Here is an 8,229-nt window from a genome sequence, read left to right as displayed (position 1 = left end):
TATATATATATATATTATTGGCATGACCACGTTGAACACCATGGTCATGACATAATGATTTGTTTATTGAAAAATACACATAGATGCATCTTCTTTCCAGTGAAAAGTAAAATGAGGTAATTATCCAAATTGCAACTGTTAACTTTTATAGCACAAGAAGCAACACCACCATCATAATATGGCTTCTCGAATACTTATAATTCTTGTAAACCATACTCCTTAGCCAACACAAGAATGAGACCATCTTAAAGCTAAGGATATAATACAAAAATATTTCATTCTTACAACAAATACAAGGTCATAATTTCGGATCTATACATCCAGAATGCGGGTCATTCAAGTACTTTGTTGTTCTGGTTGATGTTTGGACATGATGGATGCATCATGCATTATACGTTATTGTCCATACAAAACGTTGCATTCACAACACTTCTAGCACAGGTTTACGTTTTAAAGGCTCACCACCCTAATTATTTCAGGTAGGTAATGATGGAAAATTTATATCATAAGAATTTGATGATTATTGCTAATAGTTTGGGAGTGTATATGTTTAAGGACTATGATTACACATATTATAGGAGCTAGTGGTTTAAATTCGACCATTATCCTACCTGCATGTATGCATATAATGCATCTTGTATCGAAGAAATGAAAATAAGACACATAAAGGGTGATAATATAAAACATATTCTGCTAAGTATTTATGTAATCAACAACAATAGGTTCCCAAAATTCAAGTGAATCAAGTAACGTGCAAGAAGAATGCTGCAAAATTTGTTTTCCAAATCATCGCCTAAGGCTACATTTGAGAAATATGTAGAAATCATTGAAATAATAAGACTCTCTAAGCTCCCTTGAACTGATGTACGAATCAAGAGGAGTAATAGACAAAAGCAGATGTCTACTATACATGTAATATTGATATGTCGTGCTATTTTTCCTTCACAGACGGTTTTACTTTTACCAGTGCGTTTAAGTTCCTTGGTTTAAGGTTTTAGCGAGGTAACAGTTCATATCTCATCTTGCTTTTCTTAGCTCTCATGATTAATGTACAAATCAAATGAAATATTAGACTAAAGGACCAGTCTATATTGCAAAGAATCTGGTGCGTTGTACTATTTCATTCGTCATTTCGTTGGATTTTCAATTTGGTGTAAGGTTTTAACGAGACAACATGTATACACCAACATTCCCTTGACTGGACAAGGAAAGTGTTGTAGAATAAATGTGTCATCGTCAAAGCCTCAAAGGAATATAACGGCAGAGATAAATATAAACTATTAGAGTTATTTACGGAGTAAATCTGATTTTCATCTTTATTCTAATCTCTATGTAATCCTTCCTATTTAAAGGGTTTATAATTACTAAAAATTTACATCTTCTATTTCCTCCAATTTATTTTCTCTTTAAAATTAATCATTTTTAATAAGAGGGCATAAATATGTTGGGCCAAAATTGTTGGGCCTTCATGTAAAGGAATAATTGGGCCACATATCGAATTATCGGGCTCCAAAAAAATCCAATTACAAGGTCCACAACGGTTTAAACCTTTTCTTTTAAATAATTAATTTCGAATTACTGAATTATCAGAATCAGTTAGATGCTACTTGTTTTTTAAACAGATATTGAAATCTTATTTCACTTTTAATTGATAATTTTTTTAAACTGATAAATTTATTTCCGTTTTTTACTAATTCAAGCAAAAAAATTGTTTCCTAAAAAATATGCATTTTTTGTTTGATATTTTTTGAATTTTGTATTTTTTTACTAATTTTAGTGTTACTGAGAATTTTTAATTATTTAATTAATTAAAAATGATATAATAGGTAATCAAATGTATTTTATTTTTATTTTTATTTTTTATTTTTATTTTTATTTTTATTTTTAATTAATAAAAGTAGAACAAGAGACATAGCAATAGCAATAGAGGATAACAACATGATCGTGTTCCTATGCATGAAACATCAATAATTCCTACCAACCCAACATATTTACCTTGTGATTTAATGATTTTATGCCCTCAATTCACTATTTTTTATATTTAAATACATTATTTCAGAAAACATATTTCACTCCTAAAAAATATTTAGATATTATATAATATATATCGGACGGATTGGGTGGGTTCGAGTAGACAAACCAAAAATCCGATCGGATTTTGGATATGAAAATGAAGACCCGATTTTTGGGTTTCGGATTTCATGTATGAAAAATGAAGACCCAAATTTTGTTTTGAGAATCTTTAGTTGGTAACTTGGTTATGAGGGACGACTAGTGAGATGCATACCGAGGGATATTAGTGGAGACCTCCCGAGAGTATGTTGAGCCAAACCATATACAAAGTTTTGTTTAATGTGTGAATTATGTTCTATTCTAATCATTATACACACCTCATCGTGTCATTGGTAGTAATAGCAGGATCTCACTATTATAATTGCATTAAGTGGTGAAGATAATCATTAGGATAACCTGTAGTCATTAGTGTACGAAGTCATGTGGATTTTCTTTGTTCTTTTGATTGTGTGCTCCTTAACCCAAATTGCAGCCAAATACATTTTAAAACATTCACTTCACTCCTAGCCTAAACCCAAGCCTAGGCGCTAGTCTGAGTGTGTCACGGGATTCAAAAAGAAGTAAGAAAAGTGAATGGAACGGGAATAAAAAGCACAAAGAGAACACAGGCATCCAAAGAAAGAAATGGAGGCACTGTAAGGTAGGAAGTCAGACCAATGGTCTAACAATGGAAAGACTATAAAGCGAATCAAGAAGGAGTTGGTCCGGGAAGATAGCATATTGTGATACGCATAGACCTTAGCCTCGTTACAACCCAAGAAAGACCTTGTTGATCTTTTGAAATTCGTGTACAGTGTAAACTGATGATTGTGGGTGAGTCCTAATCTTACCTCTTAATTCTCTTTTGAGATCACTTTGGCTTAAATATGCGTGTCTTCCATTTAATAGATTTCATGTAGTTGTAATCTTGAGTAATTCTTGAAACTGACCTCCCACGGCATGAGTTGATCGATTTGAGTGACAGCCTAGGGATTGAGCATTATCTAGAGCATCCCCTGATGTAGGGTCGAGGAGAAATCCTCTCCCAGTATGTGTTTAGCTAGTAATAACTCAATGCTAATGTGGCTTCAATTCTCAATGAATAAGCCTTGGTTAATTGATATGGAAGTACAATCAGATGTTGAAACCTTTTATCATTGTTTACGTGACATGTGTTTTAATAAGTGCACCCGCTTGGTTGTCATGCAAATATTGCTAGGATGAAGTTGTTTTAAATATTTATTTCTTTTTAATTGTTAATTTGCTTGGGGACAAGCAATCCTCAATTTGGGGTGGTTGATAATGCCATTTTTGGTGTCATTTTGGTACCACATTCCGAGTAGTTTCCCCAGTTTCTAAACAAAGAAGCGTGATTTTACAAGTTCTTGCAAGTTTGTACAAGAAGTCAGTTATCCATTGAATTGATAGAAAGTGTGGTGATTTAATGCAAAAATCAAACTGAATGAAGGATAGAAAAGAAACATGGAAAAAGGGGCCAAAAGATATAACAGTGGACGTTAAAGCAAAATGGTAAGGAATTAGGGGTGTTCAAAAACCCGGCCAACCCAACCTGAAAAAACCAAAAAAAAAAAACTCAACCTGAGATAACCCGATACATAGTTGATACAAACTTATTTCAAACGACATCTATTGGGTTGGGGTAATTTCAACCCAACCCAACACAATGGACCATGATTTTGTATACTACGGATTTAATACGAATGTTAAGTTATTGATATATATATATATATATATATATATATATATATAGAGAGAGAGAGAGAGAGAGAGAGAGAGAGAGAGAGGGGTTGGTTATTATACAACTCATGACATTTGTGCAACCAATACAACTCAATCTCAACCGTCCATTTTATTTAATTAATATGTGATTTCATAGAAGTTTTGATTGTTTCCTAATATAAAGTATTGATCATAATTAATGAACCATATTCATCTTCCATAAATATTCAAATCATAATAAATGAACTCTCATTATTTCCACAAATATCTCAATTTATTGGGTTGCATTGGTTGTAGAAATACAACAGGTTGTATTTGAAATAAACTATATATATATGAAGAATGCATAATTAGCTATATTCAATATTATATTACAATTTCACCGTGATTTTATTTTCTTATTTGCATGAACTTTCAAGATCAAATACGGTACTATTCAATTACTTCAGCAAATCCTGTTCAGGGGAATGAAGATCCTGATAGGCATATCTGGTCGTTTGAGAAAGTCTGCAATACCTTCACGATGAATGGGGTCTCTAATGATGTTGTCAAATTCGATTATTTCCATTTTCTCTGAGAGGTAGCTACCTGAGAAGAAAATCCGTCTAATGGGCAAATTAGTACATGGGCTAAAATGGTGTTCCTACAAAATACTCTTAAGTTGCCTGACTTTTTTTATTCAAGTTTCAGAAAAAGCAAAGTGAAACAAAATGACAACCAAACTACCAAAAATGTAATTAGTCAAAAAAAAAGGACCAAACTTGATAATTAATTGCAACCATAGGGACAAAAAGTGTAATTACTCTTTTTAATATAACTTTTTAAATCAATTAACAAACTAATAAAATAACATTTTATAAAAAATTTACCTTAAAAAACTAATGATTTATAATAACTACACCGTTTACTTATAAAATGACGTAATTTGAGATGATTTTAAATATTATATTAATTATAAGACACATCTACCATTCGACATCTAAAGTTACTACATTTGTGACATTATTATATTGGTTGCTATCATTAGGGGTGCTCAAAAACTTGACCAACCCGATCAACTCAACCCAACCCAACACGAAATTATCCAATCCGAAGCAACTCGGTGTCTAATCGAGTTGTAAAATTGTCAAACCGTAGGTATTTGGTTGATATTGGGTTACTATTATTTGAACTCAACCCAACCCGATGAACCCGATATCCTTTTATTTCTTAGATTTAATATGATTGTTGAATTTCTATTAATATATACATTACACAATTACACTATCATGTATGCTTTTCATATACACATTTTCAATCTATTCACATCTCTATATAACCTATTCATATATATGTTTAGTAACTGTGAACATATATATGTAAATTGAGAAAATTAACTGAATGCGATATACGTAAGAAATATGGATCAGTTGTATCAAATGGTTGATGATGAAAAATAAATTATGAGTAGAGAAATAACATCTTCAAGGTTAAAAGAATATTTTAACGTACCAAAGTATCAACCCAACCAACCCGTACGGGTTGGGTTGGGTAATATTTTTTCAAACCGCAAGCATTGGGTTGGATTGTTCAAATGTCTTCAACCCGATCAACCCAACCCATGAGCACCCCTAGCTATCATATTGATTTTACCTTATATTCATTGCTATAAATTTTAACCAAGACTCAGGACCCGTTTACCAAACGATTATTCGGATAAGCGTTTATCAAATCATGTTATCTTATGAATATGACAAAAACCAAAAATCTTACCTAGTAAAAGCGAATGCAAGGACTGAGAGTCTTACCCGGTAAGTGAGGGCGACGACTCTTACCCTGGTTAGCACTTACCAGGTAAATTGTTGCATACGATACCGTATTAGTGGACTAAAATCTTACTCGGTAAGTAAGTGATAGTGTAAAATTTTACCGGTAAGCGCTTACCGAGTAAGTGTTCGATAAACGGCCCCTCAATTTAAATATTTTTATTTATATAATTATTAATTTATTTATGGAGTTAGTTTTTGAATTGATTTACAACATAATATTCAAATATTTGTTTTGGGGCAAAGGGAATAAAAAATAATTATTTTATGTTTTATTTTTATTTTAATTCTTTACAAAATCTACAATAACTTGTACTCAACCTTTAATAACATGTACAATGAACTATTATTTAATAAAAATTTAAAAAATTAGGAAAGAAAAGCTAAAAGACCATATTTCTCGTTAACTTAACTGAATATTCTAACTTTGTTAGCCTCCAGAACGAAAAATGGAAATGAAATTGAAACTGTAGTGACGGAAAAAGCAGTTTTTAAAGACCAAGGATGAAAATGGTTATAAACAACAAACAATAGGGACAAAATCCAGTGTACTCATTTATGAAAAGTTATCGTGGTAATAAGTTGATGTCATAAACAACTTGTATTTTAACCCAACCGATATAAAATAATTACTGATTCAAGACTCGATACTGATAAAATTTGATATGATGATACTCTATGATAGGTTTTTTCAATCATCACTTGGCATCTACCCAAAAAACAATATCAAGAACAAGAAAAATCATGATAGACCCTTCAAACCACATCCTCCTTCCTTACACCATTCTTGTTTCTTGAATAGTCTTTTCATCTTTTCTTAATCTTTATGTGAAAATTTAATTAAAAAAGAATTATTATTATTTATGGGGTGCTTATGGGTTGAGTTGATCGAGTTGAAAGCATTTCAACAATCAAACCCAATGTTTGCGGTTTGAAAAATCTTAACCCAACCTAATCTAAACCAAACTGCAACCTAAACCGTACGGATTGGTCGGGTTGATAATTCGGTACATCATAGCTTATTCATACTCCTTATAAGTATGTGACGGTGTAATTGTCTTGTGCATATATTAATAGAGACTTAACAGTCATATTAAATCTAAGAAATTAAAGGATATCAGGTTCATTGGATTGTATTCAAATGATCGCAACCCGATTTCAACCCAATACCTACAATTTGAAAATTCTATAACTTGATTAGACATCCGGTTGCTTCGAGTTAGATTATTTCGCATTAAATTGGGTGGGGTTAGTCGGGTTGGTTGGATTTTTGAATACCCTTAACTATGTATATAATTTATAGCATAAACTTCATCATTCGAAATTGAGACATACATCTTTTAGGAAGTGTTCAAAACGTTGTTTCCATATCTTGGATTTAGAATCCGCAATGGAGATAATTATGAGTATGAACATGAAGACATACAACTGCGTTCGCAAATTTCTTGTATCCTTCTAAATCAAGAAACGATTTTGTTTTCATTTAAGTTTCCATACATTTATTTTTGTTTTGATCGTAAAACCACTGTCTTTTGTTCAATTTTGTAAAGAAAACCCTAGATTGCGTTCAAATAACGTTTGTGTATCTGGACCATGCAAATATTTATATATTTTCCCTATGGGAAATGATGATAGTGTCATATCATGATCTCTTCATGTTTCTTGTCATGGATACAAAGGTAAGGGAGTTTATAATAAATCATGGCATAACACAGTTGGTTTCGAGCTGATGCACTTATACAAATAAGCAAAGATTTAATCCTGTAGCTGTAGTGTAAAAGAATATCATAATATAATTGTCTATGGCATGTAACTCAGTTCGTAAAAGGGTAGGACGATTTTATCAGAAATACAAGATAGACAACAGGTTTGATCCCATCCCTACTAACCTCGACCGCTGAGTGAGCCAAAAAATGTCCATTTCCTTAGAGACAGGTTCTATCTGATACAGGTTGAGGTTACAAGTAACATCCGAATAATATGAATTTAGGTTTTACAGAATACAAAATATCAGTTTTTTCTGTAAAAAATAATAAAATTAATAAAAATAAAAAAATCATAAAAAGCTAGGGTTATAGTCAAAGAAGTGTCCGATGGAACAAAAAACACAATGATTAAACAAGCTTTTACAAAAGATCCACACATGACTTCACCTCTACGTCTAATTACCAATGCATATGCATGTGTTCTTTGATTTAAGATTTTATTCTTTATTTTTTTAATATAAATTATTATAATATAATAACTATATGTTTTATTTTATTTTTATTGTATTATATGTAATACCATTAAGCTGAAATTAAATATTTCTATAACGTTAAATACGTTGAATAATAATGATATAAAAATAATTGATAAGATTAACAATAATTCTTGATAATCATGTAATTAATATTGATGAACAATTTACAATTAAAATTAATTAGTAATTTGAAATAATATTATTAATAGCTAAAATTAACTAATAATTAAAGTGAATTAATAATTAAAATAATAATTAATTAATTAATTGAAATTAACATTTATTAACAATTTAGACTTAATTTTTTATTAATAATTAATAATAATAGATAAAAATTAAAATTAATTACGGTTATAATTGAAAAGAAGTGTTAAAGAGCTACCAAAACGC

The sequence above is a fragment of the Cynara cardunculus genome (assembly GCF_001531365.2).
Source record: "Cynara cardunculus var. scolymus isolate 2C chromosome LG 2, CcrdV1, whole genome shotgun sequence".
NCBI classification, from domain to species: Eukaryota; Viridiplantae; Streptophyta; class Magnoliopsida; order Asterales; family Asteraceae; genus Cynara; species Cynara cardunculus.
The sequence above is the reverse complement of the archived record's forward strand: the minus strand, read 5'-3'. Positions refer to the sequence as shown.